Source organism: Pelodiscus sinensis, chromosome 12, assembly GCF_049634645.1.
Source record: "Pelodiscus sinensis isolate JC-2024 chromosome 12, ASM4963464v1, whole genome shotgun sequence".
Classification (NCBI taxonomy): Eukaryota; Metazoa; Chordata; order Testudines; family Trionychidae; genus Pelodiscus; species Pelodiscus sinensis.
The window spans coordinates 31,592,184-31,609,875 of NC_134722.1; the positions used below are offsets into that span (position 1 = coordinate 31,592,184).

The 17,692-nt window shown below is 38.9% G+C and overlaps 1 long non-coding RNA gene across 4 annotated transcripts in view; it reads right to left on the reverse strand.

The window, feature by feature from the left end:
- The window catches only part of LOC102447669 (uncharacterized), a 210,210-nt gene that overhangs the window by 149,754 nt on the left and 42,764 nt on the right, over positions 1-17,692 (reverse strand). For all 4 annotated transcript variants that reach the window (XR_012906729.1, XR_012906731.1, XR_012906730.1 and 1 more), the window contains one exon: positions 6,637-6,759. This is a non-coding gene — a long non-coding RNA (uncharacterized LOC102447669). The remainder of the gene's footprint in view (positions 1-6,636; positions 6,760-17,692) is intronic.

The following is a 17,692-nucleotide window of genomic DNA, read 5'->3' on the forward strand; positions in this document are numbered from 1 at the left end:
TGGCCAAAAATCATGGCATGTAAATGCAAAGCCTGGCTAATTTTGGATTAAATACCCCATAGAAATTTACACAATTTCCAAATTCTGCAGAAAGATCCTCATCTTAACCTTTTATTAATCACTTATATTTTAAAACAATTTTTTTCTTCCAGTCACAAATTAAGGGGGAGGGGAGGAAAGACAGAGAAAGCAGCACTTAAAGTGGCATAGTCTTCATATGGAGTCATTACTGAGCTTTCATCGTAATGGACAGGAGAAATCAGCTTAGGTACTGTATGGTCAGGAGAAATTCCTCCCTTCCCCCCCCCCAAAAAAAAAAAAAAAAGGACACACCTCAACTGCCATAAACTAAGTGAAAAAATAAAACCAGTGACACTAGTTTTCTTTAAATCAGAGGAAGTACCAGTGGACCTGTAATAGATCAGTCCTATATAGGATACACATTCTGCTCTTTTATATTAGTGTGGCAATGCTTCATCACAATGCTAACCAGGCTGCCTGAGAGGCCAGAGAGGACATATGTCAGCCTGCTGGGATCAGCCAGCCAGGCTTCAAGTGCTAACTAGTTGCAAGCTGGAGTGGATGCTTGGATGCCTCACAGTCTTCTATCTTGGATGCTTACTGGCTTCCAGTTTGGCAGATCACTAGTGTTTAGATTCCGTAAGGGAGCAGTTGTGAAAACAAATAAAACAGGGCATGAGACCTAGTCTCAACAACCTGATGTTCCTAGTGTAACTTTAACGCTTCCTCTAGTCTCTTTTTCAGGGAAGGCTTTGCAGAGGGCTCAAATTGTGTTCCCCAAACTGAAGCGAGCATGGCATCTCTCACCTCCCTAGCCACAATATGAGAAGTTTCTGGTATTCTGACGTTCTGTCAGTTTTTAATGCAAACTCTAGAAGATCATGGACACTACACTGCACAAACGGAAGAAGATAAATCACAGTTACTTCGAGCTAGCTGACAGCAGTTTAAGCAGCTACAATCATCAACCGCCAAGGGAGTTTCTTCTTTTATCTTACTAAATGCAAAAGTAGACTAGGACCTGGTAATATCACTGGACTATCAAGAGTCCTGCTTTTTACATAAATATCAGCAAGCAGTAAGTACATTCTGTTGACGAAATGTAATAAAACAAAGACGGTTTCAAATATGACCATTCCCTGATGCATTCTGTAGGCCCGTCTTACTCACTTATTGTGTGCTGCTGAGATTATAAGGTTTGCTTTTATCTGTCAGAAATCAATATTTCAAACATCGGATAAAAGAGGAAATTGAACTGGGAATAGGCTGAAGTGCTGTAAAAACTACAAAGCACAATTATCAAAAAGCACTTAAAGTACTTAATAGGACACACATATAAAAATGCTCAAATTAATGTCAGGGAACTGTAATGAGAACTTTTTCTATGCTTTTTGATCCAAATGCAATGTAATTCGAGTACAGCCCAGTCAATCAATACAGTTTTCAATTTATATGAAACTCTAAGGATTTCTAGCAATCCATTTGTTAGATCTGAACCATTATATATGATTGGTTAATATTTCAATTTATTGAAAATACATTATTTTGTGTAAAGTGTTTAACTTGTTGTGGTTTAACTGCTCTAAACAGTTGTGATAAAAATAGGTCTTTGGGTAAACAAAGACTTTATAGTCAAGCTTTTAATAAGCACTTCTATAACTAGGAGATTGGATTTTAAGGGGAATAGACACCATAGAGAAAAGCAGTAGATTGGGAAGTGATGAGGTGGGACAGAGATGAAGTATACAGGTGATCTTTATCAACATGCATTCAACTGAGAAGGGAATCTTTGAAAACTGTAGAGTTGAATGATTAGTTAAAGCAGAAAGTTCACTGTTAACTTTAGTATTTCCCCTGTAAGTTTGTGTGTTCTGTTTGACATCTTTTATGCTGTTGAATTTGAGGTTATCAAAAATCATCTAATCAGAGTAGAGAGTAGAACAAAGGTGTGTGTGCATGCACACACATATTGCTATCTATGAAAACAGCGGGTGTGGAAAAAAATTATTTGGCATCCATCTTGGATGGTATCATTTCTCTCAAGTGACATCATCACAGGGTTAACCCAGACTAGTGCTAATTAAACATTTATACCAAACCATTTCACCACTTTCTTGTATTCAAGCCGCATATATTGCGTTTAAAACTTCAGCCACTGATGCCTTATTGTCACTTCCTTCATACAACCAAATAACTGTCACGCTGTGGTTAAATGACGAATCCAGAGAAGGGCTGTGCAGTTTCCTCAGTGTCATCTGATTCCTCTCTCCTTTGCCCCACACAGCCAGGACCTGTGAAAATTCTGAGGTTTCTTCCTTCACAACACTTCTGAGATTCAAGCTTTTCTCTCACTCTAGGTCCCCTTATCTCCCATCTTTAATGCTGTAACCGCTGCCTCCTTGCTGCCCACAACCCATACAAAACACAATCATTAAGACAATTTTTCATGTCCACTACTCTAACCAAGTCATTTCCTCTTTGAGTCACTAAGTTCATTCCCCAACACATCAAATATTTGGCTTCTTGTCCTTTAAGGCTCTGCTTAACTCTGCCTGTTCCCAACTTATACATTCATTGCCTTTTCATGATGCCCCTGCCACTCCCTACTGTGAAAGCCAAACCATCCTTTGCATTCTGTTGGGTCTGCTTCTCACTACAACAGGGGTGGGCCATAAAAAAAAAGGCAGCCTGCAGGCCACCATCGCTATGTTTACCTGCACCTCAGCAGGTATTGGAGGTTCGCAACTCTGTTTGGCCGCGAATCACCATTCACAGCCAATGCGAGCGGTGGGAAGCGTCACAGACTGGATGCCACTTCCTGCTACTCAATTAGGCAATGTGTGGTCAACCAGGGCTGCGGAGGTGCAGGTACATATGGAGGTGGGGGCCCACCAGGGACTAACCTTGCAGACCAGATCTGGCCTGTGTGTTGGAATTTGCTCACCCCGAGACTATAATAACCTTTGTGCTTTCAATCATCAGGAAGTTGGTACAGTAGTCAGATACTGGAGTCAAACTGAAGGGCAGGAGCTGGATACCTCAGCAAGGAGTCAATGTGGAGTTAGAAGTCAGGAGCCAGAGTCAAAGGTCAGATGGAAGGTAAGGAACTGGAGCAAGCAGGCTTTCTAGCAAGGAGGGACTCAAGGCAGGAGAAGGGCAGAGGCAAGGCTGGATGCAAGGTAGAAGCAGGAGGAACAAAGTATCAGAGGAGTAGGCACAGTTGTAGGCATGAGCACTGAAAGGCCAGTTGGCACCGAGAGGCCAGCATTGCTGCCTTAAGGGCCAGCTTGCTGGTCCTGGCAGCCACTGAGGAAACCTTCTGCAGGCCAGCTGTACTGATAAGTTACCCAGAGACTTGCTCAGCAGGATGTAGTTGAAAGCCAATGTATTAAATATTATTAAGATTTATATTTCCAGAAGAACAGAAATTCAAATATTCATACACAAGTGGCACACAACAAACATGCATGCACACCCAGAAGATGCATTTGCACACACATTACGGTGAATATGCGTACTACCCATATGCATTTGGGTCAAATCCTGCAGTCCAAAATGTCACTGAAGAAAATAGAAGTGTTGCTTGAGTAATGGCTTCAAGATTTGGAATTCTAGATGGAGAGGAAGGATAATATTGTGAAAGTCAGGAGATCTGGGCTTAACTCCTGCATCTTCCACTAACTTCCTGTGTGACCCTGCACAATTCACCTCCCTGGACCCTTATTTGTAAAATGGGGATAATATGTCCATTGTTCCACAATTTGTCCTATTTGTCTATTTAGACTGTAAACTCTTTGGGTAGAGAGGGCTCCTCAAAAGCACTATGGGAGTCAGGCAACACTAATGCAAACAAACAGAAGCAAAATTCTTTATGAATAAAATATACACTATGGCTACGTCTAGACTGGCCCCTTCTCCGGAAGAGGCATGCAAAGCAGGCAAATCAGAATAGGGAAATCCGCGGGGGATTTAAATATCCCCCGCAGGATTTAAATAAACATGGCCGCCGCTTCTTTTCCGGCTTGGGGAAAAGAGCGTCTAGACTGGCGTGATCCTCCTACTTGCAAGTAAGAATAAGAGATCCTCCGGAAAAGGGCTTTATTCCGGAGGATCGCGCCAGTCTAGACTCTCTTTTCCGGCTTTTCCCCAAGCCGGAAAAGAAGCGGCGGCCATGTTTATTTAAATCCCACGGGGGATATTTAAATCCCCCACGGATTTCCCTATTCTGACTTGCCTGCTTTGCATGCCTCTTCTGGAGAAGGGGCCAGTCTAGACGTAGCCATATGGTTCGACTCTACAACTATTACTTCCTCTGATTAGTGCTCACTCAGCGAGCTTGATTTTCATTAAATGTACCATTCAAGGTAACAGTTGCAAAATGTGGTCCTGTGTATATTAAACCAAAGCTAATGCATTAAAATGAAACTGGGGAAACTGGAAACATTTGTGGAAGGGGACGAATGGCATTTTTCCAACCAAAGGAGAACAAAATAGATAAGACAAAGGAGTTGAACAAGTAATTGGATATCATGTTAGTTCTAACTCTTTCTGATATTGGCTGTGTTAAGATTCCTGATTTAAGACAAGTCTTTTTTAAACCTTACCTAAACATAAATACAAAAGGCATAGGTAACAAAAGAATAATTTGCTTTAAAAATGTGCTGAGTGGAACTATATGATCTGTTAAGGCAATTGCCATTATGGCAGTTGTAAGTTACCATATAATATTTTTCCACAGATGTTTCCTCCATCGGCTCTTACTGTATTTTTCCTTCAATTATTAAATATAGACTTAACCTAAAAAGCAAATACACTTGTCTTTACATGCACTTGAATTGTAGCTGCCATTTAAAACCAATCAATGTCTTCTTTAGTACTTAAATAGCTTGTTTGCAAAACGGCTCTTCTAGGAAAATTTGCACTGCATTCAAGAAGAAAATATATTTCTCATCCTATGAAAAGCTCATAATAAAGAGAGTGGCTTGATTCCTCTTATCTCTCCCAGATTTTAGAGCAGTACAATAGCATTGATTTCAAGGGTCCACACATTTATAACTGGATTTACTTCTGATTTATACTAATATTCAGACCCAGGAACAGGAAAAATCATCATAGGTTGTACTCTACACAACACCTCTGAAAGATCTCTGAGACTCTGCCTGAAAATCTTTTGGAATTCTTAGAGAATCTAAAATACATATAAAGGTCCATTTTGAAATTATTGTGTGCTGTTTCAGCCTAACTCACTTTCATTGACATTAATGGGGATTTGAACAGTTAACTCACCCCCCGTACAACCAATGCTTCCAATATAGAGTCCTTGGAAATATCCTACTATTCTCACCCTTAATTGTAAATGTCCAAGTGCATAAAATATGAGCCAAATTCTGATTTTCCATATAGTGGCAGAAGTCTAGAGTATTTCTATTAAAACAATTGATGCAATCTAGAGCCACATCAAAGTTGTGACACATCACAGTTGACTCAGTTTCTAGTTCTGACACTATTTCACAAACAGAACTTTTGCCAAAGTCAGTGGAGAGGTTTGTATAAAATGCAGTGACAGGAGTGAGCCCCCATAGGCCATATGTTTGTCTTCATTTTCATCAGATAAACGTCTATCAATGTATTAAATATATTGGAATTAATTCAAATTAGGCCTTGGTTTATACTTATTCAACCTCACTGATTTCACTGGAGTGGCAATTATGTAACCAAGAGCTAATGTTAATCTTGTGAACTATAAAAATTATAGTAAAATGGTATTGTAATTTTTATGTTAGATTAGATTACAGAAAATTGGAAAAATATTCATAATTGTAACTGGAAAATTCAAGAAATGTGCTACTTACATCCTGATTGCTTTTATGGTATCCATTCACATAATTCTGTGATGAATTTTGCAACTCACATTTGCAACATAAACTTGTCCAGAGTGTGTTTTGTGTGACACATTCTGACTGCTATATGTGGGCTTCTACACTTTTCTATAAATGTATGAATTTTTTATCTAATGAATAAAAAAAATATGGGCCATATTTTCAAGAATCTTATGGACATGCAATTGCCTATTCAAAATGGACATGTAGTTGCGTACACCTAATTATCATTACTGCAATGCAAGTTGGGTAACTACATAAACAAATAATCAAAATTAACAATTGACATGTGGTTAGACAAATTTACATGAACAGCGGCAATAATAATGTCTGCATATTAGGCACCCTACTACATGCTTAACATACACATGCTAATCTGTGGGGTGTTCTGCTCCCCTTTAGGGATGTCTACAATTCTACGCTGTGCCTGAGATCAAGTCTTCCAGCTTTGGTAGACAGGTTTCCACTAGCAGTGCTTGTGCTAGTGCACTAAAAATAGCAGTGTGAACACTACAGTGTGGGCTCTATAACCCTGACTGCTATTTTTAGTAAACTAGCTCAAGTCCTGCTAGCCTGAGTGCCTAGCCAAGCTAGGATCCATGCTCTCACCTGCTGTGGTGACAATCCCTTCGTGGCTGGAAAAGGCACATTTGTGAATACCTACATTAGGAAAGCAAAATGCATTCACCATGAAAAAACTGTCTTATAATGAAGAGGAAGACTATGAACCACATACCTCTATAGTGAAGACTAAAAATATATGCATGAACACACTCACGTCAGTAGATTATTTCATGCAGGCAAAATGCTCACATATTTAAATGAGCAGGGTTCATACTTTTTTCACTGCAAAAATGATCTATGGAGAAGAAATAGATAAAATAAATTAGAAGAAAGTAATAAAATAGATTGTAATTGGTTCTAATGAAAGTGTATAGAGATCTGAAATCATTCAGGCTTCATCAGGAGAGGGAGGTAGAATTATAGTCCAAATATGGGGTTCATGACTTTCCACAAAATAATATCATGCACTGAAAAAACATTCACCTCCAGTAGACTGAAGCCCTGCTCTTTTGGCAAATTACATGGTTCTGATTTAATCCTTTAGCTTGCAGCAGGCAGCACATGCCAATTTACAGCATTCACTTATTACTGTTCATTATTTAATAGCATTGCTTTAACTCTAGTGTGATTGTCTTCATTGTTGAATAGTTTCCAGAATCACTCTTACAATTTTGTGTTTTTCACAGTTCTATTCCAGGGCTTACTAAACAGCTTCACACCTGCTCACTGAATATAATATTGACTCCAGTCTAGTGCATAACAATGAGCGGCTAAATGAATTTTCCTGCTCAACTTGTCCTATATAGGCCATCACTGAAAACTTGGTTTTCTTTTTGTAATCAAACAACCATCGTGTCAGCTAATGTAACTTGGTCATATCTTAAATATGCTGTTTCCAAAAGGAAAACGTGTCACTTATGGGGGAAATGTCTGGATACCAGGGTATAAACAATCATTTTTATGTTATGGAAAAAATAATTTCATTTCCAATGTCAAACAAAAAGTAAAATTTGCAATCTAGAATACAGCAGAGTCAGAAGAAATATTGCTAATGCATTTCTAATGCAAATAATTTGTGCTGTCTAGAAATGGACATATACCATGGGAGTTGCCAGACCAGTGGGTCCATTTAGAATAGAGACCTGTACCATATGCTTCAGCAAGAAGGAACACCAAACTTAGAAATTATGTGACTTGGTACCTAGTCTCATTACATCTTTTTAATGGGAAAAATAAGCAAGACTAAATGAGGTCCTAATCTAGTGAGGTACTGAGCATTCTGAGCTGCCATTGAATTTACCCCATCTACCAGGAAACAAACAAAAATAATACATTACTTAAAAGTAGATAATCTTCTGTCACCTGAGGATCTAGCTAGTAACTGAACATTTCCAGTTTATATTGGTTTACATAATCAATTCCCTTGTTGCGTATTTTGAATTTCCTTTACTTTCCAAGATTACAATTGTAGTTGATCTTTAATTAAATATTTCAATTAAGTGACCATTTAGGAATTATATGTACACATTGTAAATCATTGGCACACTAGCAGCAATGGACCTGAATCTTCCCTTAGGCTGTGTCCAGACTCAGGGTTTTTTTTGAAAAAAGTAGCCTTTTTTCGAAAAAATATCACCTGCGTCTAGACTGCAGCCGCGTTCTTTCGAAATTAAATCGAAAGAACGCGGCATTCCTTTCGACGGCGGTAAACCTCATTTCACGAGGAAGAACGCCTTTTTTCGAAAGTGCTCTTTCGAAAAAAGGCGTTCTTGAATGCCAACAGGGCTTTTTAGAAAGAGAGCATCCAGACTCACTCGCTGCTTTCTTTCGAAAAAGCGGCTTGCTTTTTCAAAAGTACTGCTTGCAGTCTAGACGCTCTTTTTCGAAAGAGGCTTTTTCGAAAGATACTTTCGAAAAAGCCTCTTTCGAAAGAGGCTTGCAGTCTAGACATAGCCTTACAGGTTTAGTGAAAGGCCTTTCTTTAGAAGAAGTATAGAAAACGTCGCCATTTACAAAAGAGAATTTTGTAAGGATATTCATTTGAAATATTCAAGTATTTCCTCCAGTAAAGGGAATTTTAGGAAGGTGACTGAAAAACTAATCCAACTATTTTTTCATTGCTCTTTTTCACTGTCTAGACTAAAATAATGGGAGTTCAAAATTATAGATTAATCCTTCTGTTCAAACAAGGTGGAAGGAGACAAGATTAAGAGGTATACTTGGTTCTAGTCTATAAGTATCTACATGGGAAACAAATATTTAATAATGGCCTGCCTCTTCCATCTAGTTGAGAACGATATACCCTGAGCCAATATCTGGAATTTGAAGCTAGACCAATTCAGACTGGAAAGAAGGTATAAATTTTTAACAGTGAGAGCAATTAATCATTGGAGCAATTTACCAAATGTCATGGTGGATTCTCTATCACTGACAATTTTTAACTCAATATTGGATGTTATTCTAAGCCACATGCTCTAGGAATTATTTTGGGGAAGTTCTAGGAGGTCAGACTAAATGATCACTATGCTTCTTCTAACCTTTGAATCAATAAAATTGCTCAGAGCTCTTGGGAAGAATAATGCATTATGCACAGGCTTGTTGATGGATTAAAAGGGCAGAGACTGGAATCCAGCCCTTTAAAGTGCTCCTGGAGCACCATAGAGCACTTTCTGGATGCTCCTGAAGGCCTGGCTGGTGGAGGCTATCTTCAGTCCTCCCCTTTCTGCCAGAGGCTCCTGCCCCTCTGGGGCATGGAGCTGGGCCCCTTCCACCTTGCCCAGGGGCCCAGCTAGTCTCTCCACAGTCCAGATTACGCAGGCTCACTCTCCTGGGTTACTGCTTTGAATCCAACTCAAATTGACAGAGACTGCATGCTAGTGTCATTTCATAGCCCCCGCTGTGAAATCCTGACCCTATTGATGTTAAAGGGGTTTAGCATAGACTTCAATGAGGCCAAAATTTTATCTCAGAGGCTACATCTAGACTGCATCCCTGCATTTCTGTTTTTTTTGAAGAGAATACAAAGGGTACCCTTCATCTAGTCAGTAAATTTATGGCCAAAAGACCCTAAATCAAATGCCCATTAAAGTCAGGGCCTTACACTTCACAAACTGGAGACTCAGGCTGTGTCTAGACTGCATCCCTCTGATGCTGTACCAATCAGCTCAATGTCGAAAGTGAAAATAAAGTATAGCTGCAGCTCTGCCGACAGTGGGGAGCTTTTTCAGCAACTCCTCGACTCCTCTAAAAAAAAAAAAAAAAGGAGTACAGGAGCTGCCGAAAAAGCTCCCCGCTGTCGCCAGAGTTGCGGCTACACTTTACTTTCATTTTCGACACTGAGCCTGATCGGCACAACGTTGGAAAGTGAGTATGCAAGTGAAGCCCAGGATACTTAAATCCCGGGCTCATTTGCACTTCCGAAGTGCTTGATTTGCAACCCTCTGTCGGCAGAGGGATGCAGTCTAGACACAGCCTGAGTCTCCAGTTTGTGAAGTGTAAGGCCCTGATTTCAATGGGCATTTGATTCAGGGTCTTAAGCCCAGATTTTTTAAAGATGTTTAAGCCCTCCTCAGTTAAGGGCTCCTAGATATTTAACCATAACTTTTGGCCACAAATTTACTGACTAGATGAAGGGTACCCTTTGTATTCTCTTCAAAAAAACAGAAATGCCAAACAACCCAAGCCTGAATCCCCAGAGAAAGGCAAGGCTGAGAAAACCCAGCAGTATTTCATGTAGAACTGTGCACCTATGAAGGACTTTCTAGCTTCGCAATTTGATCATGTATCATAAGATAGCAGAGGTGCAAGGCTGGTATAGAGCCAACTCTGTGGGTGCTCTGGGTCTGGAACATCTACAGGCAGTAACTAGGTGGTGTGGAGCACCCACCAACACAAAACTCCCACTCTCTTTCCTCTCCCCCGTACGTCTCTCGTGACTGTGGTCCTGTGCTTACTAACTCCTTGCCCCACCTCCCAGTGCTTCTGGAGCACTCCAAACAGCTGGTTCACAGCATTCCAGCTCTGGGAGTGAGGGGGACACACTGGGAGGAGGTGGAGAAGAAGTGGAGTGAGGATAGAGCAGGGGTGGGAAGAGACAGAGTGAGGTTTCAGGGAAGGGTTAGAGTGGGGAGGGCCTGGACAGAAGGGGGGTCGAGCACCCCTTGGAAAAATGAAAGTTGGCACTTATGATCCCCGTCCATTTAAATTGCTGCTGGAGCCCTTGGATGTCCTGGGTTAGGAAGCACTGAAGGGCTGACTCGGAGAGGCAGGCATCCAGCCTCACCCGTTCCACCTGAGGTCCCACCTCTTTGAGGGCCCTGGAGCTGGGTCCCTGTACTGGCAGCCTTTTAAGTTACTTTTGACCCTGCAAGATATACATGAGCTCTTTACAGATGTGGGAGAAGTCAATGCTCCTTTGATCTATTTAGATAGTGAACTACGAAAATCTGCCATAGAACTGACAGAGGTTAAAATGGAGAATGCTTTCTTAAAGCAAAGAAAATCTTGAAAACAAATCACATAGGAATAATTTGAGGTGACTGATGGGTCCCTGAAGTGCAGGAAGGTGTGTGTGGGAAATATGATTAGCTTTCTCCTGAACAAGCTCTCTAAACCACTGGATGCGGTTTGCCTTCACTGGTGACTGAGAGACATCATCGAGCAGCAAGAGCCACAAGGAGACAGAATAATAGTAACCCCACATCTTTAAATGGCTAAAATGTAATTATGAAGTTAAGATGATGTTGCTGCTAAGCAAAAAGGAACTTAAAGGATTTTAAATTTTCTTTTTATCTACTCTCTGAGAACAGCAACACTTATTGGCATCAAATGAACCCCAGAGAACCAGATATTAAACACATATATCAAATATCTTGTGATCTTCATAATAAAGCTGACAGACTCTGAAATACTCAATACCCCACTGGATGCTTGACAAACACTTCAGGAATCAAGACCAAATCTCACTAGGAATATCAGCATTATCCTCTTAAAAGGAAAAGAAAATGGAGAGTATAAGTCCTGAAGTAAAGGAACTGAGACTGGGAAAATCAGGCAACTCATGTATTTAATAGTATTACAGGGTATAATTAGCATTGCTAGACAAGCTATTTCACATAGCTTGATAATTGATAACTGATAAGCCAATGTAAATATAGCTATATATTCATAATAATGATATTACTCATCTCCTTAGTTCTACATACATTTTATCTATATTTATAGGCTTATAATAAATATATGACAACAATATATTAATAACTATGTATTTGTGTGTTATTTATCCTTACCTGTATAACTTGATATGGACATTTGGATATGTATGTTTAGGTTTCTACACATGTTTAAAATGTATATAGTTGGAACATGCATATGGTAATATTTATATTAATTTATTTGTATTAATTACATTTATGTTAATTCAAGTTTACCTTTTTCATTAGGCTATTGGGATAAATATGTATAGATCATGCTCATATTATATACTGTACACTATCACATTCATTCTTATATATGAAGCAATAGGTTTTTCTCATTTATAAACCTTGACAAGTATTTTGGCACGCAAGTATTTCTAGCAGATTCTGGATTAATTCATGTTGTTTGTGGGGCGAGGGTGCTTGCTGACATGTACTATCCAAAATCTGAATGTACCATGATAAAATGGGTGGAGCTGCTTTTGGTTTTTCATAGAGACACACTCAGAGGGTGTCAATCTATTGGCATCAATTAGCAGCTGATTTTTCATCACTGATTTTTCATGAACCCTATTAATTCCCTCCCCCCCCCAGATTGTATGGGGGCTGAATGAAGTCTCCAAGATAATTAAGACTGAGGTATTTAAAATAATATGTATATCATATAGCTTTCCTTATGAAGTCCTATGTAAGTAACGAAGATGAAACAAAATTACAAAACTATAGCTGGGATGTGAATAGCAGTCTTCTTTCACCTCTAGAAGCAGGGAAGGAGGGGATAACGTGGGGAAAATAAAAAATAGCTTCACCCAACATCACTATAGCCTCTTTCTACAGGACAATGGTCTTTCTGTACTTAAACCTGATAACATTAACAATATAAAAGCGTTTATGAATCCCTTAACACATCTCCTAGTGAGCTCAGTTCTAATCTATTAGACTAGTTCATGGAGAGACTACACTAAATACACAGTTGCTACCTCAGGCAGATTATATGGAGGAACATCTCTCTTTATTATATGTTAAGTAGGCAACTGACTCACTGAGTTCAGTCAAAACATCAGGGTGTTCTGGTGCTCTGGCAGAATTTTATAGAACATTTATTAATCACTTAGTACTGTCAGAATGAAAAGAAAAAAGGCAAGGATGTTCTTTATAATGGTGACTACCCCCATCTCTCTGTTGAACACATAATAAAGTTCTGACCAAGATTCTAAGTAGAGACCCTAAACACCATTGCTCCATCTATCATCCATGCAGACCAGGTGGGCTTCATGTGTGACCTTAACTATGGACAACACCCAGAGGTATCCACATAGTCCGCCAGGTACAAACAACTGATGTTCCAGCTGCTATCCTTTCATTAGATGCTGGAAAAGTGTTAGATCTTAGTGGAATGGCCATACCTACCAGTTATCCTGATAAAATTAGGATATGAACCTACATTTCTGACCTAGAGTGATATTATTTATAAATCACTCTCTGCCTCTCTTCTAACAAATGGTGTCCTCCACTTCTCAGGTAAATGGATGAGTGTGTAAATGGATGAGTGTGTCTCTATTATTTGATATAGCCATGGATCTTCTAGCAGCATATATCAGATGGATACCGTCCATTGTAGCAATTACCATCTGGGATGAAGAGCACAAGATTAGTCTATCCACAGAAGGCAGCCTATTGACATTACAAACAAACATCCTTTCTTCTTCCATTCCACCACTACTATCTGCAGTAACTGAAACAAAATACAGGACTATGTAGCACTTTAAAGACTAACAAGATGGTTTATTAGATGATGAGCTTTCGTGGGCCAGACCCACTTCCTCAGATCAAATAGTGGAAGAAAATAGTCACAACCATATATACCAAAGGATACAATTAAAAAAATGAACACATATGAAAAGGACAAATCACATTTCAGAACAGAAGGGGGATTCGGGGGAGGAGGGAAGGAAGGTGAATGCCTGTGAGTTAATGATATTAGAGGTGGGGAAGGGTAGATGTCTGTGAGTTAATGGTATTAGAGGTGATAATTGGGGAAGCTATCTTTGTAATGGGTAAGGTAGTTGGGGTCTTTGTTCAGCCCCCTGTGGAGAGTGTCGAATTTTAGCATGAATGCCAGTTTAGAGGATTCCCTTTCAAGTGCAGATTTGAAAGTCTTCTGAAGTAGGATGCATGTGATTTGGTCATTGAGACAGTGTCCTTTCTGGTTGAAATGGCAAGAAACTGTTTTTTCTTTGTGATCCTGTCTAATGTCTGTTTTGTGGGCATTGATTCTTTGGCGAAGTGTCTGAGACGTTTGCCCAATGTACATAGCAGACAGACACTTTCGGCACATGATAGCATAGATTATATTTCTGGATGCGCAGGAATATGTATTCTTGATCTTATAACTCACTTGGTTAGGTCCAATAATGGTGTCAGCAGAGTGAATATGTGGACAAAGCTGGCAACGGGGTTTGTTGCAAGGGAAAGTACCAGGGTTGGTATTAGTGTGGTATGTCCTGTGGTTGTTGGTAAGAATCATCTTGAGGTTAGGTGGTTGTCTATAGGAGACTATGGGTCTGTCTGATTTTGGTGAGATGTCAAGATTTCAGATAGACTGGAACAAGTTTCAAGTGATGGCTATTTCTCTGAGGCTATGTCTACACTACAAAGAAAAGTTGCAAAAAGATACGCAAATTACTGACAAAAGGTTGTTCACTATCAATCTATTTATTGGGAATGGCAAAAACTATTAACATAAACGTAGGACTGAGATTAATCATTTAACTTTATTCCATGTAAACTTCCCTTTTCAACTTTTATAATATTAAATGGAGTTGTACAATTCTTATGGCTATCTGACAATATACTTAAGAAATCAGGGTCAAATGAAGGGCATAAATATGAGATTACCTGATGTGTTTTTATATCACCTAGATTTTCAATTAAGATTTTTAATAAAATAGTCCATCATACTAATTTTTCCCAACCTCCAGTGTGGCTGGAGAGAAACTAGTTAACCCCTGTGACTGACTCTGGGCACTCCCATTTTTCAAATAGTTGTGTGCACCTTTCGGAAAAACACAGTATGTATCTCCTCTTGGAGTGTTCTTCAGAAAATCAAACCCATTGCTACTTCTGATCTCATCAGTCTTCTGTGCCAATCTACAATAATCCAAGATTTATACTTGCTGATAATTTGAAAACTACCTGACCACCCTAAAATATATTGACCATAAAATATATAATTGAATGGACAATTTAGACCATCTTCACATATCTTTTCAATAAATACCAGCTACCAACAAAGCAAGGTACTTTCTAAGTCTAGATACAGATTTATAAATGAGCTAGAGAATGATTGGCAGGCTGTAAACAATACACCACCTGAAGAGCATTTTAAAAGGTATGTTAATCAACAGCATTTTATGGGTAACATACAAATGGTTGAAACCCTTAATTTATTCTACTGACTGTACCATAAAAGGGAAAAGGGAGGAGGAGTGAAACTTCTCCATTTTCTCTGTCAGGGTAGGAAAATACCTGGCACATCCATTTCTCTGTTTTTGTGTGTATTTCAAAACAAAATATAAAAAGATATTATTAAACTCCTCAGCAATTGCATAAAACTGGAATCACCACATACAGTATGTGTTGGAAAAATGACAGCTCTAAGGCAAACCTGTCTCCTATAGTCTTTGAATGTCTAAGTATATCCATGTTTTGGAAGGAATCATGTAGCATTCTCTTTCAGAAAATCAGGAAAGAGATTTTCTCTGTGTCTTGGTTATTCAAGATCTTTCCTGTTCAAGTAATGGGAGGAACTGGATTGCTGCAGCACATAAAAAGTAATTTTATGAAAATGGAAATGTGCTGATATTAATCTTCAGAGGCACAAGATCCAAGTATGAAGACATTTAGTCTTTCATGGCAGCACTACAAACTGACGCCAGGTTGATTGGGTTTCTGATGAGTTTTTTTTTGTGTGTGTGATAGGAGAGGAGATTTAGGGAATTATCTTAAATACTCCTGAGTATTATATGTATGGGTACTATGTGATTTTTCATTCCATACTCTGGCTATGTTTTCTCATCATATTTGAATACGATGTATATAATTTACATCTTCTTGTGCCAGCCAGAGTAAATTTGGTCCTCTCATGTCTCCCTCTGAAACTTGGTTATTGAGATAACTTCATTATCCCCTTGATGGAAGATGTTCTATATGCAGCAAGAAATCATTTTTACAGTTAAAAATAACAAAAAATAAACATTAAAAAATGTTGCTAAAATGTCTTTAAACATTTTTATCACCCAATAAACTAAAAAAAAGAACAAAATATTTTTTGCAAAAAATCCACTGAAATTTTGAAAGATGTCAGTGATTTATATACTAAAAATAGAATATATATTTCCATTTAGTTATTTCCATGAATTGTGCCTTGCTGTTCTTTTCTAAAAAAAAAAAAAAAAAAGCTCACTGTCTTGATGTGAGCAGGCGCAAATCCTCTGAATTCAGGGATATTACTCTTGCTCGCACCAGCTCTGCATTTGTCTTTTAGACCCTGCAGAAACTTAGCATAGGATTCCTTTTCATTTTGCATTCTTTAATCTAACCTAGCTATCATATCAAGCCATATATAGCACGCTTATCACTATAGACTTTGAGGGCTTTTATAGCAGAGATGTTGGACTCTCTCATTCATGACGAAATGACTAAAGAAAGTTACAAGTAAATTAGGAATGTGCAAATTGTCTCAGATAAAATAACCCATTTTAAATAGGGTTGTCAGATGGTTGAAACAAAAATACAGAATACCCTTCGCCCTCCCTTCCCCCCAAAAAAAAGAACACTGGGAAAAAATTCTGTTGAAGAGAGTGAAAAAAAAAAAGACTCCAAGGACTTAGTAAGCCAAAAAAAAAAAAAAAAAAGAAGTAAATAAAACAGCATTAAAACAGCATGTCCCCTTTAAGACTGAGTGCAGGGAACAGTGGAGCGGTTGAGCACTAAGACCCATTGCTTCCCCTAGGTCTTTTGGCCAGCAGCCATTTTGTGCCGGCAGCCTTGGGGAACCAGGTAAGCATGGGGGGTGGGGACAGGAGGCCAGGCGCTGAGTGTTTGTAGAGTTGCCAGTTGCCCAGCATTTTTACCTCCTGGCCAGGGAAAAAATCAGAGAATACCTGATATCTCAGGTGTTCAGTATTCTCTGACTTTTTTTTACAGGACAGGAGCTGAAAATACCGGACTGTCTGGGTAAATACTGGACACCTGGCAACCCTAATTTTAAACCATCTGAACCTTCAAACACACCCTTGAAAAGGAGCTAAATTCAAGCTATCTTTATTGAACTCCTGAAAGAGTGGATGAGGCCTGTTTTTATTGGTCTGGAAGCAGTAGTCTAGTAGAAACTAGAAGTTTCTGTACCAAAACTCTCATGAGATGTTCAAGCATCAGAGTGCTGGATATTTTGAGTAAGCATCCAGACTTTTGGATGCTTTTCCAGCCTGCAGCTCAACTCCCAATGTCTGATGGATGCCTGCCTATCCCTAATATAAATATCAAGGTGCAGCCCTGCCTCATTACAATGCATATTTTCAATGGGTATTGCACTTGTTAGAATGCACAGCTCAAGCATCTGTCTTTTAAACCATTTAGATATGCTGGACCTCCCCCTCCCCCAAGGAATTAAACTGGACCAAAGCATGCTGAGGAAACTGTCTGTTGGAGATTTAATTGCCTTCAGCATTTTCTATTTAATGGGAGTTCTGTATTCTGGTGGAATAAAACTTCAGTCTCCACTGTATTGAAATTTTGTTTTTTAGCACTCAGGTCATTGTCTCCACTTGACTAAGACATTTCTGTGCCGAAACGGGTTCATTTACTTTTCAAGTATTATTTTACTAATCAATTGAAAAATTACCTCCATGAATGACAGAAGTGCAGACCTTTGGAGTATTTCATTAAAAGGAACAAACATTAATTACAAATCTAGCCTAACCTTTTGCAGACATAAATTATGGGACTGATCTATTTTCTCCATAGTTAATT